The 22926-nt window shown below is 38.2% G+C and overlaps 1 protein-coding gene across 16 annotated transcripts in view; it reads left to right on the top strand.

Moving 5' to 3' along the window:
* Positions 1-22926, top strand: part of LOC146401023 (uncharacterized) — a 395912-nt gene that overhangs the window by 59272 nt on the left and 313714 nt on the right. For 5 of the 16 annotated variants that reach the window (XR_014813277.1, XR_014813279.1, XR_014813278.1 and 2 more), the window contains exons 1-3: positions 2221-2359; positions 2660-2819; positions 10029-10188. The exons of 1 other annotated variant lie outside the window; for it this stretch is intronic. The gene's annotated coding sequence lies outside the window, so the exon portion shown is untranslated. Of the gene's footprint in view, positions 1-2220; positions 2360-2659; positions 2820-3775; positions 5528-9898; positions 10189-10610; positions 12076-22926 lie in introns of those variants that run through there. 10 more of the 16 variants (XR_014813283.1, XR_014813275.1, XR_014813282.1 and 7 more) reach the window with 7 other exon arrangements.

Below are 22926 nucleotides of genomic sequence, written 5' to 3'. Positions count from 1 at the left end.
ATTAATAATAATTCTGTAAAAATTACAGATAACCTCATTGACCTGTAAAATTAATCTATAAGTCCATATTATCTTTGAAACATGGTGCATTCATCTTGGAGGGTTTTAAAGGTCTACAAAGTTTTCCTCGGGCTCTATAGTATTGGTGGTCCTCTTAAAGTCAGTCTAAGAAGTTGCATTTATATTTCATTTTCCAATATTAATTCCTAGGCAAATTAAGTCATACTTGTGTTTTTTGGTGATATGAATATGAACATACCTCAGTAGAATTCAGTTGGCTTTCCACTCCATTCTAATTTTACTTGCCTTCTAATTTGAATGATTGTGAGAAATAGCTCTTCTAGTTGAGGCAGATGGAAAGAGGTGCATGTATATTAGCTACTTTCAGTACATTTTTCTATTACAGAACAGATATTCATACAGTAAATACTAATATAGCCTTTGTTTTTGTTTTTTAAAGTTGGCCTTGATTTTTAATTGGTTGCATAGAATGGTAATTGATTAGTGTTTTTTTTGTTTGTTTGTTTCCATCTTCCCTGAAGTCCAGAGATCAAAATCATCTAATCACAGGCCACATAAAAATTATAATTTAAATGGAAATGTCTCCTACCTGGCTGCCAAGAATTTCCTAACACATAACTTGAATCACATGATTATGAAGTAATTCCCCTAACAACAAAATTTATTTCATTGACCAAATACTCTCTTTTCATCAAAAATTTTTATCATGACACAAAAGGAAGTTTGGCATTGTAATATTTTCCTGTGTCCCCCTCCCCCTCCCCAAGCAGATTAGGCTAACCATGCTTTTTTCACCCTTTGTAGGGATGAGGAAGTCTAGGGCATTTTGGGCCAATGAGAGAGTAGGAGAGACCTGCTGGCACTTCTGAGAGAGGATGCCCTTCTCAGGAATCAGTATCTTCTCTCTTTACTTCCTGACCTCTCCTCCTCGTCCCCTGACACCCCTCATCCCAGGCGATGTGAGTAGGCAGAAAGCTCAGATTACCGCTGGAAGCAAATTTGCCACAGTGGGGAAACCTGAGCATGGAATCTGAATATGGGCAGTCAAGTAGAGCGTATCTGGTCCATGTGGCCCTACCGAACCTCTGGAAAGACCAGGACCTACCCTGAAAAATAGCAAAGCTAGCTCTAGGCTTGCTCATTTACAAACACACAAATACCCTTTCTCTGTAAGTCTATCCCGAGAAGATTTCTGTTACTTAGAACCAAAAGCATCCCTATATGCTTTGTAAGCTTAAATTAGGGAGGTGTGGACATTTTATGTAGAATCCAGTAAGTATCTAGATCCTGGTTCGGATTAGACATGAAAATTAAATTTTTCAATTTTTTTTTTGCTATCTCCATTTTATTGTACCATGTGACTTTCTGAAAACAAGTTTTGGGCTTAGGATTTTTAGCAAATCCTCTGGATACTCTGTTAAATATACTTATATGGCATGACCATCCTGGCCAAAGAGCTACCTACCTAAGGAGGTCTACCTTACTATGCTGGAGAAATATGTTTAAAAGAGACATATGGATTATTGAAAATTCCTAATGGTGTCCTTGCCAGTAGACACATTTATGTGGTTGGGAAATAAAAAGCTGAAAAGGCAAAGATTGTTAATTCTTGTTATTAGATTTTTCTCTTGTAATTTTATTATAATTTACATTCATCCACATTTGTTGTTGTTGCTGTTGATCACTGAGCATGTTTTATTACTTATTATTTTGCGTGATCTCTACTGGGTTTTCTTCTCCCTGTTTTACAGCCTTTAGTCTTCACTGGGTCTTTAAAAGCACTGTTATTAAGACTACTTATAATGACTGTCCTTTGCCACACCTGGCCTTATGGATTCACCCATGCTTTCAATAGACTCTAGAGCAGGAGCAGGCATCAGAATCAGAATCACCTGGAGGGCTTGTTGGAACTTGGCTTAAGGGTGCCACCCCCGCAATTTTTGATTGGTAGGTGTGGAGGGGGTGGGGTTGAGAATTTACATTCCCACGCAGGTTCCCAGGTGATGCCGATACTATGATCTGCAACCTCAGTTTGAGACTCCAGGCTCTACCAGCGTTCTTCTTGCCTCGTACTGTTTGCCAGTTTTCACAGCTAGAGCCATTTAACTCACACGTGTTGATGATTCTTCCCCACGCAAGGGGTACGGGCTTTTCATTGGTCCCGTACAGTATAACTTTACGAAGCTTAGCGTGGGTAGCAGAGCCGAGCGTTTGCTGAATTTTCCCGACTCCGTCAGTTCGTCCGTTGCTGGATTCTGTGCTGAACCTGCTATGTCTTTTGCCACTAGATGCTTTGATTTCCTTTTCTCAGTTCCTTCTGGAAGCTGAAGATGAGCAGGTAAATTCACTTCCCATATCTGGGAAATCTGCCAGCTTGTTTTCTGGACGTTTGCGACCCTATGCTAACCTTGGCGGTGTTGGTTTGCCTACACTTGCTTCTTTCTGTTATTTGTTGTTAAAACTTTGAAAGTTTGCCTTTTCTGTGCTAGTGAGTCTAGCGTCCTGGGTCTGGAGTTCCTGGGCCTGCCTTCAAATAACCCAGGCTACCTTATTCTGTTGTTCTAACATGGGTTATTTATTCATTGTTGCTGTTTCTGTTACTGCTGCCCATTTTTTCCCTGTCTTGATTTCTATACAGCTGAGACTTAACCCCAGGCTTTGAACCCCTCACATGCTGAGACTCAGTGCTGGCTTGGACTCCTCCTGCTCCCCGCCCCATGAATGATGGCTTATGTGGTAAGATCATGCACCTTGGCTGGAAGGTTCTAATGCCACCTTCATGCGTGAGGAGACTTGAGGTAAGTCAACTTGGTTTTTTCCACTTTAAACCTGTGTTGAGGTGGTGTGTGGGCTTGTTATGCAAACTACTGCCTGAGGATCAGTGGTTTTTAGTATTTTTGGGGAGCTTGTTAGAACTTCAGAGGCTCAGGCCCCAGCTAAGATGTATTAAGTTAGAATCCACAGTGTAACAAGAGCCCCAGGTGATGTTCATGCACATTGTAAAGAACTGATGTGTAGTGCCTAGCCGTAAACTGCTCCCATCTGAAACTAATTGTGACTCAACGTTACCAGTCATGACTTTTTCCAACTTATCACCATTGATGCAGTTTTACAAACTTGGGTTCAATGAGTTTTCCCGCTGACAATGTGAACTATGACCCACAACCCAGGATTGTTGCAGTAACCTAGAGTCTCTATGTACATCTCATGTTTGTTGCTTCTTGGTTTATCTTTTCCCATGAGGCCCTTTTAACTGTGTCGGCATGCCAAAGGAATATTTCTTCATGCTTTTGGCCATCATCTGAGGTGGGTTTGGAAGACAAGTAGCCTGGGGGTTCAGGATGGATGAGTACCACTCACATGGAATAGTACATTTTAGGTGCTTAATGTAACACTGGCCCACAGTAGGTTACCATCCAAACAGCTCCTATCAGCAATTACTATGGAGAAGGAATGGGAGGTAGATAATTCTGGTATGAACTAATACCCCAGACCTTCTGTAGTGGGTAGCACCTTGTTGAGGATCTCGGAACAAGGAAGCATGCATGTTCAAAGCACAAGTTCTTGGGTATACTGGAGGAGCGTTTTTCTTATCTCTTTGTGATTTAATGATTATCTTTAGTATTTGAATTCCTTTTGACTTTTTGTGTATATATCTATTTTGTGTGTATATCTAATAAGAGATTTTTGGTTGGCAGTTACCATGAGGTTTTGATCTTGAAAATCATGTGTCCCTTGTGCTCATTGTATACAGGTTCCTCAGAACAATGGACACCAATTTCTAATGCTGTGACTTGATCGTACACAGTGCAAGAAATGTGATAGATTCCTGGTTACCTGGTTATTTTGAGAAGGAATTTCAACCTCAAAATTTAGATACATATACACACACATATAGATTTTATGTATATACATATGATTGTTTTAAGTTTCTGATATCTTAATTTCAGATGCATTTTAAATAGCCTGCATTTGTACCTGCCTCCTCTCACAATTACTGGTATTAATATATTTAATGTGTGGATGATTTCCTACATTTCCTGTGTGTCTGCCTTGACCAGTGAACTTTCACATTTCATAACGGTTGTGGTTTCTTCTTTGCATCTCTGGACATGGAATAATTTTTTGTAGGTCCTAGTTTTTTAATCACTGGTTGTTCAGCAATTATGGTGCACTCATAAGAGGAGGTGACTTAAAGTCTTTCTACTCTTCCGTGTTGTCCTCCCCCTCACATTTTTCAACCTTTAATGTATAGTCTGTGCCACAAAAGCCTAGTCAGGGGAGGTTTATAACTAGCCCAAGGTCAGAGAGCTATTAAGTTCAGAGTCTAGATTCATGTTCAGGTGGTCTGGCTTCACATCCTGTACTCAGAACCACTGTACTGCCTCCCAGCAGAGTGAAAAGACACCTGAGGAATTTTGGATAACTGTGCTCAGTATGGATGAGGGCCCAGAGCACGTTGTGTCTGAGATAATGAGAATAAAGAGATGCAGAAGGAATGGAATCATCATCCATGTGAAACACAGTAGAAAAAATAAATAAGCCTCGATGTGACTTGAACTTGATTTAAAAACAGCTTTGAAAAGCCAAAGTACTCTAGAGTTTGCTGAGGTAGCACTCCTGGGTAGTGACTGAAGAAACGAGAGGGGAAGAGCAAAAGTAACATATACTTGGAGTTGCTGTCGTGCCTCAGTGGAAATGAATCTGATGAGTATCCATGAGGACACAGGTTCAATCCATGGCCTTGCTCAGTGGGTCAAAGATCGGGCATTGTCATGAGCTGTGATGTAGGTCGCAGATGTGGCTCAAATCTGGCACACTGTGGCATAGGCTGGCAGCTGCAGCTCCAATTCGACACCTAGCCTGGGAACCCCCATATGCTGTGGGTGTGGCCTAAAAAGACCAGGAAAAAAAAAGTATACCTAATTCCCGAAGTCACTAAAACTGGTGATGTCACCTGCATCACAACCTTAGTAAGGAATCTTCCTCATCCTTAGATCTGTGTTTTCCAAAATAATGTTCTCTTGGAACCTACCTACGTTTCTCCATATATGTCTGTGCAGTAACAATATGTTGGAAGGAATCTTACCACTTTTTTGTCCTGAACTGGAATCCGAATTTGTTTGAATGAAATGTTCCAGCCAAACTTTTCTTTTATACGAATGTGTTTGGTCTTCTTAGAGAAGGTACTTGGCTAGCTGTATATTGGTTATTTTATATTACAGTCTAGAGCTGGGCTATACAATCACGTCACTGTGACCTCTAAGCAATGAGAGGTGGTTATGAGGCTTCAGGACCACCATATACTCAAAATTCCACAGGAAGAAAAATAAGATCATGCTGAGATGGACAATAAACAATGGAAATAACCAGTGTCTAAAGGAATCTAGCTGAATGATTTTGGTTGGAATTCTGTTGTGCCACTTGTCAGTTATATGACCTTGAAAATTCCCTTAACCTACCTTGGATTCAGGTTTTTCCTCAATAAAATGAGGTAAATAACTTACTTTGCAATATTGTCATAATGAGCCACTTAATATAGGCTCTGACAGTGTGTGTTTAGTAAGTGGAAGTCATTATTGCACATATTATTGCTCTTACCCTGAAATAATTTTTCAATGTTAGGAAAAGTTTTCTCATGAGCTTGAAAACCCAGTTTAAAGTAAGAAGCCAAACAATGTGGTTACATCAATCAATACCACCCCCTGAAATGGAAAAGAAAAAAAGTGGGGAAAACGGCCAGTTCTGTGAAGAGAAACTGAAAAATAGACCCTCTCATCCTATAAAGACAGGACACACTCAAGTATTGATAGGGATCAGGTGGACAAGATAGATGATTAGAACAGGTGGTTATTGAGATTCCAGGCTTGTTTACCTTCAGGTCTATATATGCCTTCCTCTCCTTCCTTTGATCTGTATCACAGAAGTGCTAAACCCTGCAGGATGTGTCTCCCCAGGCTCTGAGTCAGGGTGAAATCACAGTAGAAGACAGAGGGCTTCCTGCAGGGTGAAATCACAGTAGAAAACAGAGGGCAAGGTGAAGAGGGAAGCCAAGTCCTTCTGCCCTCCTCTTTCTCTGCCTCTACCAGCCTCTCCAGCAACGGCTGCATACCCTGGCTGCCAGTACCTAGAGTGGCCATGACCCCGGGTTCCTACACTATCTCCTTTTTCTCTCCAGCCAAGTGGTAAAAGCAGCTTCTGTGTCCATCTCTGGTTTATTTCACAGTCCCAATGATTATCTCCTTTTCTTTGTCACCTGTGTCACTAGTTCCCCAGTTAAGTTGTGGTTTCTGTATACCTGGTTAAATTCTGACAGTCTGTAAGCTTAGGTACAAGAATAGCTGACACAATTCTGCGAATGGCATGGTGGGAGCTTTGTGGTCACCTGCTCCTCATCTACAGTTAACTGGCACATTGTAGGAACTCGGGCACAGTGTGGTCAGTCTCCAAATTTTCTTTTTATCAAATGAATTTATCACATCTGTAGTTGTATAATCGTAACAATCTGATTTCACAGGATTTCCATCCCACAGCCCAAGCACATCCCCCCACCCCCCAAACTGTCTCCTCTGGAGACCATAAGTTTTTCGATGTCTGTGAGTCAGCATCTGTTCTGCAAAGAAGTTCAGTCTGTCCTTTTTTTCAGATTCCACACGTCAGTGAAAGCATTTGATGTTGGTGTCTCATTGTCTGACTGATGTCACTTAACATGATAATCTCTAGGTCCATCCATGTTGCTATTTCAAAGAAGCTGAACACTCAGATTTTTATGTAAAATCTGCCATTTAGAAAACATGGGCAGCTAATTCCATTTTTGTAAAAGACTACGGGCCACATTAAACATCTCTGTGGATCCCATATAACTTGAAGATTAGAAATCTTATCACTTCCACTTATTATGTAATAGTTTATTACTTTACATCAGTTTTAATATCTCCTGCCAGGCTGATGGGCAGAGGACCCTGTCACCATTCTAAAAAAAAAAACCTATGTTTCTCTACCATGGTTCGTTCTTTCTTTTTCTTTTTTTTTTAAAGTCTTTTTAGGGCTGCACCGCAGCATGTGGAAGTTCCTAGGCTGGGGGTCAAATCAGACCTGTAGCTGCTGGCCTACCCCACAGCCACACAAGATCCAAGCTGCATCTGTGATCTGTGTCACAGCTCACAGCAACAATGGATCCTTTAGCCCACTAAGCAAGGCCAGGGATTGAACCCACATCCTTATAGATGCTAACTGGGTTCATCGCCACTGAGCCACGATGGTAACTCCTCTACTGTATTTCTTAAGGTAATGCTAGGTACCCTAACAAATACTTAAATTTTAGTGGCTTAACAAAATAAAGATTTCGTTCTCATTGACATTAGAGTTGAGTGTAATTGTTCCCTTTTGGCCAGAGGCTTTTTCCTGCATAATGACCCAGGGTTAAGGCTCTACCATCTCCTGGGGCCTAAAGTCCTCGCTATTCACCTGGCAGGTGGGGAAGGGAGGAGGAAGGTGTGCTCACTGTTTCACCATCTTGGCATACACCCCTTTGGAGAGAAGTAGTCTCACAGCCACACCCAAGTGAATATTGCCTTGGATGGGCAGCCCTTTTCCAGACCAAGAACTATACCATATAGGAAGTGTGAGACTTGAAGTGTATAGTTAACTGCCTCTGCCACATTCATACCACCTAGTGATAGGGCAATGTGAAACTGTGAATGGGAACCTCAACCTAAGGGGAAATCTGCACTGATAAATATTTTCACTATCTAAACAGAAGGAATTAGGACGATCAAGGCTTCTTCAGTAGTGAGCTCTAGTGAATAAAGAGCCAGGAAAAGGACCAGACAGACATATAAATCTCATTACAGCACAGTTGACTGAGTATCATCATTCCTGTAAGACCCATGTGAAATCTGAGGCCTGGAAGTGTTTTAAACAACTTGTCCCAAGAATCACAACCAATGATTAGGCTCATTCCATAACATGCTATTTTGAAATTCCCTCAAGACGTTGGTTTTAGATGGGGTTTATCCTATTGCAATATAGTAACTTTTATTGCTTTCCGCAGAGACAGGCAAAACAGAACAGGAAAATATCTTGGGGAGAGGCAGAAGAGTACAGTTAGAATTTCTTATCACATATGGTTGAGGCCTTGGGTTGAACTAACCCTCAGAATAATTAGGTTATTAATGGACTGAGTGACCTGCCATTGTCCTAATTTTCTATAGAAAATGTGGGGGGAGCTGTGACTTAGTGACTTGGTGCTATTGAACACTCTGGTTTGTAATCTGGAATTAATTGACATTGAAAATGAAGCACCACCAAGCTGCTGAATTTAAACATTAATTTTTTAAGAAACATTTTTCAAGTGCGTAGGCTGTATTACTCACCGTGGTGGATGCCAAGAATACAAGAAAGAAGAATACTAACTACTATTAACTGAATACCTACTTTAAGCCAAGTGCTTTTATGTACATTATCAAATATCATATTCTGAGACTTTATGGTAAATGATATTATCAACAAGTTTTCTACTCTTGGAAATTTTCCACTTTTACATAGCTGATTTGAAAGAGATTAACTTAAAGTTAATAGCTGTCTGAATCTAAAAATTGTATTTTTTCTGTTGTGATATCCTTACTTTTCCTGGCTTATGGAAGAAGTTAAATGATTAAGATCAAATAGCAGGTGGGGAAAAAAACAAGTAAACAGTTACAAAACAATGAAGGAACTGCTCCTGCTTTAGGTATATTTTAATGCTTCACTCATTATATTTATTATATTTTTACAAGAGATGATTCAGTAGTTCCTAGGTTTGCACACAAGGTTTTTTCCTTGGGCACACCCAAGGCCACTTGTTATTAATGGTTAGAAAGCATGTGCTCAGGAAAGGTGTTTACCAAAGCAGCTGTGTACCATGGGTTAAAAAAAAAAGATAATCCTTGATACTTGCAGCTAACCTAAATTTGAAGGCAAGTTAAACACTTATGACTGTCTTTAAATATGTGGCAATTGTTAGCACATATATTGTAAATGTGTGTGTGTGTATACATGAATTTAGGTCTGCAAACAAAGAGCTTAGACCAACCTGAAATCTAAACTTAAAAATTAAATTTTAGTGATGTGCTTTATACTACCTTAACATCTAGCATCTGTTCACTTTTTGTCAGTAACCTGTCCAGGAAGAGTCACTGGACAGGTTATACACAAGGGCTGCCATGTTCATCTTCCCCTAGCTCCGTTGCACGCCAAACTCTTGTTTAAGAGTGCTTATTCCACTGTGGGTAGGTACTTAATACAAAGGTGCAACCTGCAGTCTTTTCAGTAATCCATGGAGAGGCTCTGCATGAAATGCTTTGCCAGTGATTAATTAATACTGTTAATTACCTAAGCCAATGACTTGGATTTGGACTATGGCGTATGGAGGAGGAACCATCAGTGAGTAGCAAGGATAATTGAGCACATATATATGGAAAGGCAGATACTAGATGAGGAAAACAAAACAAAAAAGTCCCCCAAAGACAAACTTTTCTTTAGATCTTTTATGCAACTTTTTCTGCTGTTCAGTTATTTTTATTTATGAGTATTTTTAAACTCCTTCAGGTACCCTGAGTAAGTATAATAATCTAAGATGAACCATAATCCTTTATGTAACATGAGAAAAAGGCAAGGTAACTTCAAGAGAAAGGCATAGGGATGGCCCACTGTGGGGCCCAGTCTGAATGGACAGAGATCTTTTTGTCAGGAAGTTAACTGGACAAAGGGCTGGTGAGAAGGAAGTTACAGAAGAGTGGAAAAAAAGGTTCTGAGGCGGGTAAATCTCTTCCATACTTCCTCTCCCTAAGTTCTACTCTTTTTCTTGTAATTCTTATCTTCTACCATGTACCAACAGCATTCGCCGTGAACGTTAAAATCTTACAGTGTCAACTTCTTTCGAGCAAATTCCTTCTCCCTAGTAGCAAAGGCTCTTCCTCCTCTGGAGGCCAAGTTGTCCCAAGACACTGGCTTCTCTTGCTCTTCAGAGGCCTGGAAGTTGGCTCCTTGGACTACACAGAGAAGCCCCCGTCTAGACCTCCGGCTGCTTTGCAAGGCTTGTGTGAGCTCCTTTGCTTGGCCACATTCCTATTGGAGTTGTTCCCCTTAGACCAGCACGATACACAACATGATGCACCTTGTGCTGAGGTACGTAGACGTGGTGATATCAGCAAAGTGGACAGCACCTTTCTATAAGGGTATTTAGAAGATATAATGAGATTATGTGTGTGAGTACAATTTGTAAATTAAGTACCTTTCAACTTGGAATGGCTGTAATAATGTCATGTTTATTCATGACTCCATTAAGTTTTGAACTTTACTGTCCAGTATCCTTAAAGATTTAAAGCAAGGTGGTGACGGTTAAGAGCTGAGTTTAAGCAACAGTTTATCTAGTCATGATGTAGAGACTGGAGAGGGAAAACACTACGATTGGAAAGTTAATGTTGGAACTTATTATCCTATACCTGGGCATTTGGCCAACGGGATGGTCATAGAAGTGGAAGAGAAGGGGCAGTTTGATGAGGCATTTAGGTTGCAAAAATCATGAGCTCTTGATGGCTGATTGACAGGTAACAAAGGGAGTCCGAGGTGACTATGTGGTTTGGAGCCTACATCCTTGGGAAACAACTACTCTGAATTCTACCCTCACGTCTAAGCTAAACTCCAGGTTTGTTTTGTCAGCAGGTATCCTTCTAGGTGATCTTTATATCATCCATTATTTTCTATGCAGACTTTTGGATCTTGGGGCCCTCGTATTACCACATAGGCCTTGTTTTCAGCAATATGGATCCGAATCACTTTTTCAGGATGAAGTCCTGATACGGTGCTGAAAATGTTGGGTCTTATTATGTCTTGACATCAGGTTGAAAGTGATCCCTCTAATCAGACTTTGTCTGAAGGACCTGGGAAAGGGAATAAAACTAACTCATCTCATCTGTCCTCCTGTGCTTTTCAGGTTTTCAGTTCAACTATTCCTTTCCATCCCAGCCTGTTGGTTTAATTTGCTGCTTCCTCCTCCACCCGCAATATTATATCATGGACAGAGCTAGAACTGTAATCCAGGACTCTGAAATAAACTGAACCAAAGATATCAGTGGAAAGAACAGAATTATTCACATCTTGGAACCACTGTGTGTGTGTGTGTGAGAGAGAGAGAGAGACACCACAGTTTATTCAGTGTAAATATTTGGGCTTTTTTTTCCCCTCAAATGGAAGCATACAGGATTTCTGTAACTCTGAGTGGCAGCAGTCATCAGTTGATCTTAAAATATACTATATTTTCTATAAATGTTTTCTTTTCTGAAGTTACCAGTTTAGTTTCAGCCTGCTTGATTCCTTTCTTTAGAAAGATAGTGTTAAAATCCCATGAAGTAGAATAAAAGGTTTTATACTGATGTCTCCATATTAGTGAATTTACATTTTGTATGAACACCCTAAAGGGATAACAGCTTCTTATCCTAAAAAAAGTTAGATGGATCCATTTCAGTTGTGCATGTATAACTTCATGCATTCATGCTCTAACATGGCCAGATTCCCATAACTTTAATTTAAGGCACAGGTTTCTGGTGATAATATACATTGACACTTTGCCAGTATTGGCTGAGAACAGGGTTCTAAAAAATCTGAGTCATTAGTAATGAAAACTTAAATGTGTGACCTTAAAACAGATGGATGAATTCTGCTAATGTTTTAATGTATTCAAGGCTTTCTAAACTTTACATATTTCCAGATAATATAACTAAATTCCTATATAAGAAATACTTGAGGTGTATGATCTAAGGAAAAATGACTCCGGGAGGTCAACAATGAAAGCTTGCTATCACAAATGGCAATACTATTTCTCTAAAATACATCACCTTATTGCCTTCGTATAATTTAAATATGTCAAGATTGGAAATTTTTGTGTGTCGCAGCAGATGAAGCATCCAGTGGCACTGCAGCTGTGGCACAGGCTGCAACTGTAGAATGGGTTCAATCCCTGGCTTGGGAACTTCCACACACCATGGGTATGGACAAAAATAAAGGATATCGAGATGAAACGTGCCAGATCTTTTATAAAACTTAAAAATATTAGCGTTTTACATATCATAAATTAAAACTTGAAACAGAAATGGTATCTATCTTTCAATTTTATAAGGGTATAAAGTAGCAGGTTGACTTGCGATATTAGTTTCAGCTGTACAGAAAAGTGAATCAGTAACACCTCGGCATTTATCCATTCTTTTTTCCCCATATGCATTACTACAGACTATTGAGATTACCCTGTACTATACAGTAGGTCCTTGTTGACTATCTATTTTGGATTTAGTAGTGTATATATATTAATTTCATCCTTCCCATTTATCCTTCCCTCATGGTTTCCCTTTGGTAACCATAAGGAAATTATGGTTTAGAAATTTGTGAGTCTTCCGCTTTATAAATAAGTTCTTTCATAATTTAGATTCAACATATAAGTGATAGCATATGATATTTGTTTTTCCCTGATTTATTTCACTTAGTATGACAATCTATAGGTCCATCCGTGTTGCTTACAAATGGCATCATTTCATTCATTTTTATGGCTAAATAGTATTCCATGGTACATATATAACACATCTTCATTCTTTCATCAGTGCACATTTAGTTATTTCATGTCTTGGCTATTGTAAATAGTGCTGAAATGAACACTGGGGTGCACGTATCTTTGCGAATTATGGTATTTTCTAGATATACACCCAGAGTGGGATTTGTGGATAATATGGTAGTTCTCTTTTGTATTTTCTAAGGAATATCTATACTCTGCTTCCTAGTGGCTGCACCAATTTACATTCCCACCAAGAATGTAGGAAGACTCCCTTTTCTCCACACCCTCTCCAGCATTTGTTACTTGCAGACATATTGATGATGGCCATTCTGGCCAGTGTGAGGTGATACCTCACTGTAGTTTTGATTTGTATTTCTCTAGTAGTGAGATTGAGCATCTCTTCACGTACTTATCAGCCATTTACCTTTGGAGAAATGTCGAAGTCTTCTGTTCTTTTTGATTGGATTGTTCATTTAAATAAATTTCATGAGAAGTTCCCATTGCAGCTCAGTGATAATGAACCCAAATAGTATCCATGAGGATGCAGGTTTGATCCCCGGCCTCACTCAGTGGGGTTAAGGATCCAGCGTTGCTGTTGCTTTGAGTTGCAGGTAGCCCACAGATGCAGGTCAGATCTAGTGTTGCTGTGGTGTAGGCTGGCAGCTACAGCTCCAATTTAGCCCCTAGCCTGGGAACTTCCATATGCTACAGGTGCAGCCCTAAAAATACAAAAAAAAAAAAAGTGGCATGAGCTGTTTGTATATTTTGGGAATTAATCCCTTGTCGGTCACATCCTTTGCAAATATTTTCTCTCATTCTGTAGGATGCCTTTCCTTTTTGTTGATGGTTTTCTTCACTGTGTAGTAAAAGCTTTTAAATTTAGGTCCTGTTTTTTTTGTTTTTATTTTCATTACTGGTGTGAGGTAGGTGTAAAAATAACACCACTGTGTGATTCATGTCAAAGTGTGCTCTGCCTGTGTTTTCCTCTAACTGTTGAGTAGTGTCTGGTCTTTTATTTAAGTATTTAATCCATTTTGAGTTTTATTTTTGTGTGTGGTGTTATAGAGAAATGTTCTAATTTCATTCTTTTATATGTAGCTGCCTAGTTTTCCCAGCACCACTTATTGAAGATACTATGTTTTCTCCATTGTAAATTCTTGCCTCCTTTGTGAGATTACTTGGCCATAGATGCATGAATTTATTTCTGGTCTATCCTGTTCCATTGATTGATGTCTTTGTCAGTACCGTACTGTTTTGATGACTAGTTTTGTATTACAGTCTGAAGTTAGGGCACCTGATTGCTCCAGCTCCATTTTTGTTCCTCAAGATTGCTTTGGCTTTTCAGGGTCTTTTGTGTTTCCATACACATTTTAAGATTTCTTTTTTGTTTTAGTTCTGTGAAAAATGCCATTGGTAACTTGATAAGGATTGCATTGAATCTGTAGATTGCCTTAAGTAGTATATCATTTTGACAGTATTATATAACATAGGCAGTACTACATAATATTTTATAATTTTGTATAAGGGTGTATAATGTGATGATTTGGTACGTATACATTACCAAACGATGATCACAGGGTTTGTTAGCACCTCCATCCCTTCACATAATTACCATTTCTCTTTGTGGTGAGACTATTTAAGATATACTATCTTAACTTTCAAGTATATGATACGGTATTCTTAATTAGCTACCCTGCTGTGCATGAGATCTCCAGAGCTTACTCCTCTTATAATGGGGAGTTTGTACCTTTTGACCAACATAGCCTCATTTCCCCCACTCCTTGCCCTTGATAAGCACCATTCTAGCCCCTGTTTCTCAGTTAAGTTTTTTTTTTAGATTCATGTATCAGTGAAATCATACGGTATTTTATTCCTGTCATAATGCCCTCAAAGTCCATCCAATTTGTACCAAATGGCAGAATTTCCTTTATTTTCATGGCTGAATAATATGACATTGTATATACATACAACATTTTTTAAACCGTTCATCTGATGGCAGACACTTAGGTTGTTTTCATATATTGCCTATTGTAAATACTGCCGCAATAAACAGGAATACAGATCTCTCTTTAAGATACTGATTTCATTTCATAAGCTAAACTATGTATCCAAGTAGTAGAATTGCAAGGTAATATGGTAGTTCTATTTTGTAACTTTGGGAGGCACCTCTATAGTGTTTTCCATTATGGCTGTACCAGTTTACCTTCCTAAAAACAATGCGCAAGGGCCCCTTTTTCTCCGCATCCATGCCAACACTTTTCGTCTGTCTTTTTATAGTAACCATTCTAACGGGTGTAATATCTTGTGCATTTGAGTTACGTTTACCTGATAATTAATGATAAGCATTTTTCACATATCTGTTGTTTATTTATATGTTGTCTTTGGAAAAATGTTCTTTCCATTTTTAAATCAGATTTTTTTTTTCTGTTGAGTTAAAGGTGTTCCTAATAGTTTTGGGTATTAACACCTGAGTTCCAAATTTTTTCTCCCATAGCTTCTCTTTTCATTGTGATGATTGTTTTTTTCTGTGAAGAAGCTTTTTAGTCTGTAGTCACATTTATTCATTTTTGCTATTGCTGCTTGTGATTTTAATGTTAAATCCAATATATTGTTGCCAGGACCAATGTCAAGGATCTTTTCCTCTATGTTTTCTTCTGGGAGTTTTAGGTTTAAGTCTTTGAGTTAAATTTTTTTTGAGTGTGTAAGATAGAGATTCTAGCTTCCCCAAACCATTTATTAAAGAGACTATCCTGTCCCTATTGAGTATTTTTGGCTCCCTTGTCAAATATTAGTTGACTATATATGTTAGAGTATATTTCTGGGCTCCCAATTCTGTTCTATTGGTCTGTGTGTCTTATCTTTATGCTAGAACTGTACTGTTTTGATGACTATAGATATGTAGTAGTTTGAAATGAAGAAATGTGATGCCTTTAGCACTGTTCTTTCTCATGATTGCTTTGATTATACAGGGTCTTTTATGGTTTCATCCAAAATTTAGGGTTACTTTGATTTGTGAGAAATATATTGGGATTTTGATAAAGATTGCTTGGAATCTATACATGGCTTTGGGTAGAAGGGATATTTTAACCATATTCTTCCAATTCATGAATGAGATATATTTCCATGTATTTGTTTTCTCTTTAATTTCTTTAAACTTAAGAGTTTTCAGAATACAGGTCTTTCACCTTGTTAGTTAAATTTATTCCTAAGTATTTTTTTGTTGTTCTTGCTATTGTGAATGGGATCGTTTTATTTTTCATATAGCTCATTGTTTATAGAAATGCAGTTGACTTAACGTTGATTTTTTTCTATCCTAAAACTTTATTGAATTTGCTGATTAGAAGGTTTTAAAAAAGTAGTCTTTAGGATTTTCTTTATGTAAGATCATATCTTCAAACAAAGGTAATAGTACATTTTTTCTCATTTAGATATCTTTCACTTCTTTTTCTTGCCTGATTGTTCTGGCTAGGATTTCCATTACTGTATTGAATAGCAGTGGTGAGAGTGGTCACTCTTGTCTTAGTCCTGATTCTAAACAAAAAGCTTTCAACTTTTCACTGCTGATATTAACTGAGTTAATAACGTATGGTCTGTATTATATTGAGGTATGATCCTTCTATCCTTAGTTTGTTGAGTTTCATCATGAAAAGATTTGTATTTTTCAAGTGCTTTTCTCCACATATCAAGATGATCATAGTTTTTTGTCTTTCATTCTATTAATGTAGTATCTCACATTTTTTTGGCCATTCCTGAGGCATGTAGAAGTTCCCAGACTAGGGATTGCACCCCTGCCACAGCAGTGACCTGAGCCACTATGGTATCTATGCCAGATCCTTAAATTGCTGTGCGACAAGGAAACTCTATCATATTTACTGATTTACATGTATTGAACCATTCTTGCACCCCAGATAAGTCCTACTTGACCATAGACATGATCATTTTTAATGTGATCATTGTTGAATTATGTTTGTTAATATGCTATTGAGAATTTTTATACCTGTATTCATCAGGGACATTGACCTATGATTTACTTTTCTTGTGGTGTCCTTATCTAGCTTTGATATCAGGGCAATTCTAGCCTTGTAAAATTATCTTGGGAATGATCCCTCTTTTTCAGTTATTGAAAGAATTTAGGAATTAACTAATCTTGAAATATTTGGTAGAATTGATCGGTGAAGCCACTGAGGCCCAGGCTCTTCTTGGTTGGGAGTTTTGTGATTACTGATTAAATCTCTGCATTAGTAATGGGTCTTTTCAGATTTTCTGTTTTTTTCATAATTCACTCTTGGTAGGTTGCATGTTTCTAGGAACTTAAAGGTTACCCAATTTGTTAGCATGTGGTTATTCATTGTAGTTTCTTATGATCCTTTGCATTCCTGTTGTAATGTCTCCTCTTCTATTTCTGGTTTTATTTACTCGAGTCTGCTTTTTTTAAATTAATCTAGCTAAAGGCTTGTCAATCTTGTTTATATTTTTAAAAAAACAGCTCTTAGTTTTCTATTTTTCTGTTCTCTATTTCCTTTATTTCTGTTCTGATCTTTGTTATTTTCTTCTTTCTGCTAACTTTGGGCTTTGTTCTTTTTCTAGTTCCTTGGGTTGTAAAATTAGATTGTTTGAGACCTATCTTATTTCTGTAGACATTGATTGCTATAAATTTCCTCTTAGAACTGCTTTTGCTGCATCCCATAAGTTTTGGTATGTTGTGTTTCCATTTTCATTTGTTTCAACATACTGTATTCCCTTTTTGAATTCTTTTTTGACTCATTAGTTCAGAAATGTATTGTTTAAATTCCACATATTTATGAATTTTTCGGTCTTCATTTTGTTACTGGTGTCTAGTTTCTTACTACTTGGGGCAGAAAAGATAGGTGATATGATTCAGTCATCCTAAATTTGCTGAAATTGTCTTTGTGATCTATTACATGATCCAGGTGAAGAATGTTATGTACACACTTGAGAAGAAAGTTTATTCTAATGCTTTTGTATATAACGTTCTGTATGTCTTTTTTGTACTAAAGTACAATTCAAATTAATATTTCCTTACTGATTTTGTATTTGGATGGTCCATTTTGTTGAAAGTGGGTTGCTGAAGTTCCCTACCACTATAGCAATTTTTATTCTTTCAGATCTGTTAGTATTTGTTTAATATATTGAGGTGTTCTGATGTTGGGTGCATGTATATTTATAATTCCTCCATGCTACTGATGAATAGACCACTTTATAAAAGGATCTTTCTTGGTAGAATTTTTGATTTAGTCTATTTTGACTAGCGTAAGTACAGCTACTTCTGCTTTGTTGCCATTTACATGGAATATCTTTTTCCATCTCTTATAGACAGCATATATTTATCTTTTTTATCCACTCAGCCACTTTATGCCTTTTAATTGCAGAATTTAATTCATTTACATTTAGAGAAATATGTAAGGACTTAATGCCACCTTATTATGTCTGGCTATCTCATTGTTCCCTTGTTATTACTCCCTCTCATGCTGCCATTCCTTTGTAATTTGATGACTTTCTATAGTGGCATTCTTTGGTTTCCTTCTCCTTATCTTTTGTATATATACCACAGGTTTATGCTTTGTAGTTACCATGAAGCTTAACATTTAAAAAGTTATGAAGTCAGGAGTTCCCGTCGTGGCGCAGTGGTTAACGAATCCGACTAGGAACCATGAGGTTGCGGGTTCGGTCCCTGCCCTTGCTCAGGGGGTTAATGATCCGGCGTTGCCGTGAGCTGTGGTGTAGGTTGCAGACTCAGCTCGGATCCCGCGTTGCTGTGGCTCTGGCGTAGGCCGGTGGCTACAGCTCCGATTCAACCCCTAGCCTGGGAACCTCCATATGCCTCGGGAGCGGCCCAAGAAATAGCAACAACAACAACAACAACAAAAGACAAAAAAAAAAAAAGTTATGAAGTCTATTTTATGTTGATAACAACCTAACTTTTAACTGTATACAAAAACTCTACCGTTTGACCCCCCCCACTTTATCTTCTTGATACTAGATTTGCCTTTTATATTATGTATTCATTACCAAATTGCTATAGTCGTATTATAGTATTCTAATTTTGACTGTATATTTACCTTTGCCATGTGATTGATATTTTCACATGTTTTTCATGTTACTCATTAGTGTCCTTGCATTTCAGATTGAAGAAATTCTTTATTTCTTGGAGGTATTCCTAGTAGCAATGACCTACTTCTGCTTTTGTTTGGGAAAGTTTATCCGTCCATTTCTGAAGGACAACCTTGATGGATACAGTACTCTTAGTTGGTAGCTGTTTTTGTTTTTTTTCTTTGAATACATCACCCCACACTCCTGGCTGACATGGTTTCTGCTGAGCCTTTATAGACATTTCCCTTGTAAATTACAAGCTTCTTTACTTTTGTCCTCTTACCACTTTCAAAGACAAAAACAGGATCTTCATTTTTGATAGATTTTCTCCAGGACACATTATAGTAAAACTTTCAGTTGAGTTTGGTGACCTGTGAGCTTCATGAACTTGGATATCCAAATCTCTCCCCAGATTTTGGAAGTTCTTAGCCGTTCTTTATTTAAATAAGTTTTCTGCTATTGTATCACTCTTCTGGGACTCTCAATAATTCACAGATCATTTCCTTTGAAGATATTTTATAGGGTCATGTAGGCTTTCTTCACTCTTAACTTTTTCCTTTGTTCCCCTCTGACTGGATAATTTCAAAGTTCCTGTCTTTTAATTCACAGATTATTTCTTCTTCTAATTCATTCTTTTTATTTTCCATGCTTTTGTCACTTCATTCATTGTATTCTTTGTTCTTTGTCCTTTTATGACTTTTATTTTTGTTAAACTTCTCATTTTATTCATGTATTTTTTCCTTATTTTGTTCCATTGTCTTTGTTTTCTTGTAGCTTATTCAACTCCCTGAACAACTATTTTGAATTCTTTGTGATTAATTGCCGATCTCCATGCCTTGGGGGTTGGTTTCTGGAAGATTATTAGGATTCTTTAGTGTCCTCATGTTTCTTTGAATTGTCATGTTCTTTAATGTTGTGTATTACTGTCTTAACATTTGAATTAGCTGTTACTGCCTCCTTTTTTTGTTGTTGTTAACTGACTTTGGCAGAGAGATACCTTCCATCAGCCCTGTTAAGAATTCTGAGACTTTGCTCAGACCTTTGTGGATACACTTTCTTCACACTTGTTTCATACATCTTTCTCCCTCCTGCGACAGAATTCTTAAGATTATATGCCTTCCTGGATTCTGCAAGGCAGTAAGCTACATGCTGACAGCCTTCCTCTTGGCCTCTCCAACTAGAGATGAAGCTCATTTTGGATCTCTCCCTGGTCCACAGCTTCCACTAGTTTTCTGCTCATCATCATTAGTGATCTGCCTAAGTCCACTCTCAAAATTGTTGAAGTATACTCAGAGAGCTGACCTTAGGGTGGGTGTATGTGTGAGTGATGTGTGCAGAATTCTAGAGCTACTCATTGGTCAGCTGGTGTGATCCATTGGTAAGATATTTGACCAGCTCGTGAATGATTTTCCTGATGGGGTCCAGCATGCATTTAGTAGAACCTATCTTTCTTTAATGTTCTTCAAGAGTTCTAAATACTGCTCTCTCAGCCTCTTCCCACCAATGGCTCAGGGTTCTCGATGGGATGATAGAAAGCCTCTCAGGCAGCACCCAGCACAGCTGGGGAAAACTGACATTCATTCACACACTCCCACTTTACACAGTGGGAGAAATCATGGGCTGAGAAGATTTCTCTTGGCACTCAGCTGTGCACCTTGGGGGAGGGATAATGTGGGTAAAGTCAAACAGCCCCTCCTACTCTAATACATCCCAGCTTGTATTTTTCAATCCAGTGATGTGTTGGAACTTGTACCCTGGAAATCTGGACTTACATAAAACCTCTTTGATCTGTAGGTGGATATATGACAGTGTTCACCAAGGGTTTTCAGACCATGGCCAAGAGATGCTGGAGCTAGTTCTTGGGCCAGAGCCAAGACTGAGGTCTGAATGCCTAAATGTATATATGGGTGCATGAGGTTTCTCTCTGGTCCCTTGTTGTATGGTGATGGATCCCACAGCTTACACAAAGGTGCTTTTGTCCAAGGATGGATGCCAAATTGTTGTTGAGAGGGTGATATAATGAGCATCTTACTCAGTGATGTAGCTGACATTACTCCTTTAATATCTTATTTTTTAAGTAACTTTCAAGTAATAGAATGTCTTTGAAAGTTGTAATGAAATAAACTATAGACTGGGTAACTTAAACAACAAATATTTCTCAAAGTTCTGGAGGCTGGGATGCTCAAGATCAAGGTGCTGACAGAATCAGTGACTAGTGAGACCCCATCTTTGTGGTTTTTGGAGGCTACCTTTGTGCGCTTTCTTTATGTGTTGGAGACAGCTCTGGTCTCTTCCTCTTGTAAGGGCATGAATCCTATCATTGGGGTTGCACCCTCATGACCTAGTCTAAGCCTAATTACTCAACAGAGATGCCAACTCCAAATACCCTCATTTTGTGGATTAGGGCTTCAACATAAGAATGTTGTGGGGACACAAACATTCATCCATCACACAAGGAAAAAAACATCTGCTATCACCATTCATTCAGAATGCCTTCTAGAAGAATAAACAGTGACTACTTAGAGAATTTTGTTAGTCTATTTAATTTGAGACCTATGGACCATAGGTCATCCACATATGAAAAAGGGTGTAACAGGGTTAGGATGAAAAGGGCAGGAGTCAGAAATTGAAATGTGCAGTTTCACTGGCAAGTAGGTGGCTGCACTAGCAGATAACTGCTGGTGCTATTCTTTGTTCCTCTTGCTTTGTGGGTACTGTACATTATGTATCAGTAATAGAACAAACCATTCTAAAACTCAGCAGCTGTGGAAGGGGTTGAAAAATTGGAAATAAAAACAAAAATCTTACCCTCTTTCCAGAATCATTAAAAGTCATGGGCCACATGACATTAGGCTCCAAAGCCAATATCTTAGAATCGACATCAATCAAGAGCAGACCCTTTGTGATCCTGGAAACCTATGAACTGAAATGGCAAGTTATTTCCCCCAAACATAGAGCTGAAAGAGTGAAAAAATAATTGGAATAAATAGCACTCTTGTTTGAAGGGGGAAAGAGTAGAATGAGATAGAGGTATGTAGTAGGTATTGGATTATAACAATTTTGAAGTTCCACTGGGAAAATCTTGCCAGACACCTCTTTTGTAGGGATAGGGAGTAGTCTTGGATAAGATCCCATTTCTACTTGCAGGAAGTGGTTCCCCAATCAATCACTCTCTTGCTGTTCTACTCTCTTGAATGTCCTTTCCCTCCAGTTATCCTTTTTTGGTTGTTTCTTAAAAGAATTTTGTATCCAATATCCTTTGTGGAAGTCAAGCAACTTTCTCAGACTGTTCCCTGCAGTAGACTTTTGGGGGCTCAGAGTTCTTAGATTTCCAGCTGGCCCAGCTCTTTCATTCCTGGACTTCAGTATTTTTCCAATCAAACCTCTTAAAATATTGTGGATCGCCTCTATTTATTTTCCAATATATTTCATGGGCCTCAAACCGGCCAGAGTTCTAGAATGTGCACTTTTTTTTTTCCCCTTCTCTTAGTCTTAGACAAGTTAAACTTCTGTGGGACTAGGCCAATAAACTTTCTCAATGTGACTGTCTTCCTATGAAGCAAATGTTTTATTTTTGTAATTTAAAAAAATGTTCCTGAGGCTCAAACCCCAAAATACCTACCAATAACAAAATACTAATCTTCTAAAAATATATAATGTGATTCTTTTGTATAATTCAAAATGAGTATGTTAAAAATTAAGCTTGCTAGATTTGTATAAAATTGTTATCAGTGTTACGTTATTAATAACAATTAAAACAGGCCCTTTTATCCTGAATGCCTTTCTATAGATGTCCTTTTTTAGAACTGGAAGAGATCTACTGGGCACCACCTTAATTATTTCAGAGATTTTGACAAATAAGGGGGTGAGGGCCAAATTTAATTTATTCCATGCTCCCAGGCTGTATGCTAATATTGATTTAATCTTTGCTTCTGGCCAGTATCTTAACCTGAGAATCTTCTACTGTCTGGAAAGCTGAGGAGAAGTAATATTGTAATTTTCAAAGCCAATAATTTCCAGATTTACAGCTTCCTGCTTACAAACTGATAAATTCTTTTCTGATCTCATTTCTTTCTTGTAGAAGTATACTACAGGTTACTAAAAGAGATCAGCTCACACTTTTTATGTTTTACTTAGTAACCACCATACCCAAGCCTACAATTTGGTGAGGTAATTTTTATCTTCCAAGTCATATCAGGTGTAAGTTTGAA

This window comes from Sus scrofa, chromosome 8 (assembly GCF_054392235.1).
Source record: "Sus scrofa isolate SSC_HxYL_T2T_F1_AM1 chromosome 8, Sscrofa_HxYL_maternal_Yorkshire_Landrace_v2.0, whole genome shotgun sequence".
Taxonomy (NCBI): Eukaryota; Metazoa; Chordata; class Mammalia; order Artiodactyla; family Suidae; genus Sus; species Sus scrofa.
Note: the sequence above shows the minus strand (reverse complement) of the source record. Positions and strands in the feature narration are given on the sequence as shown.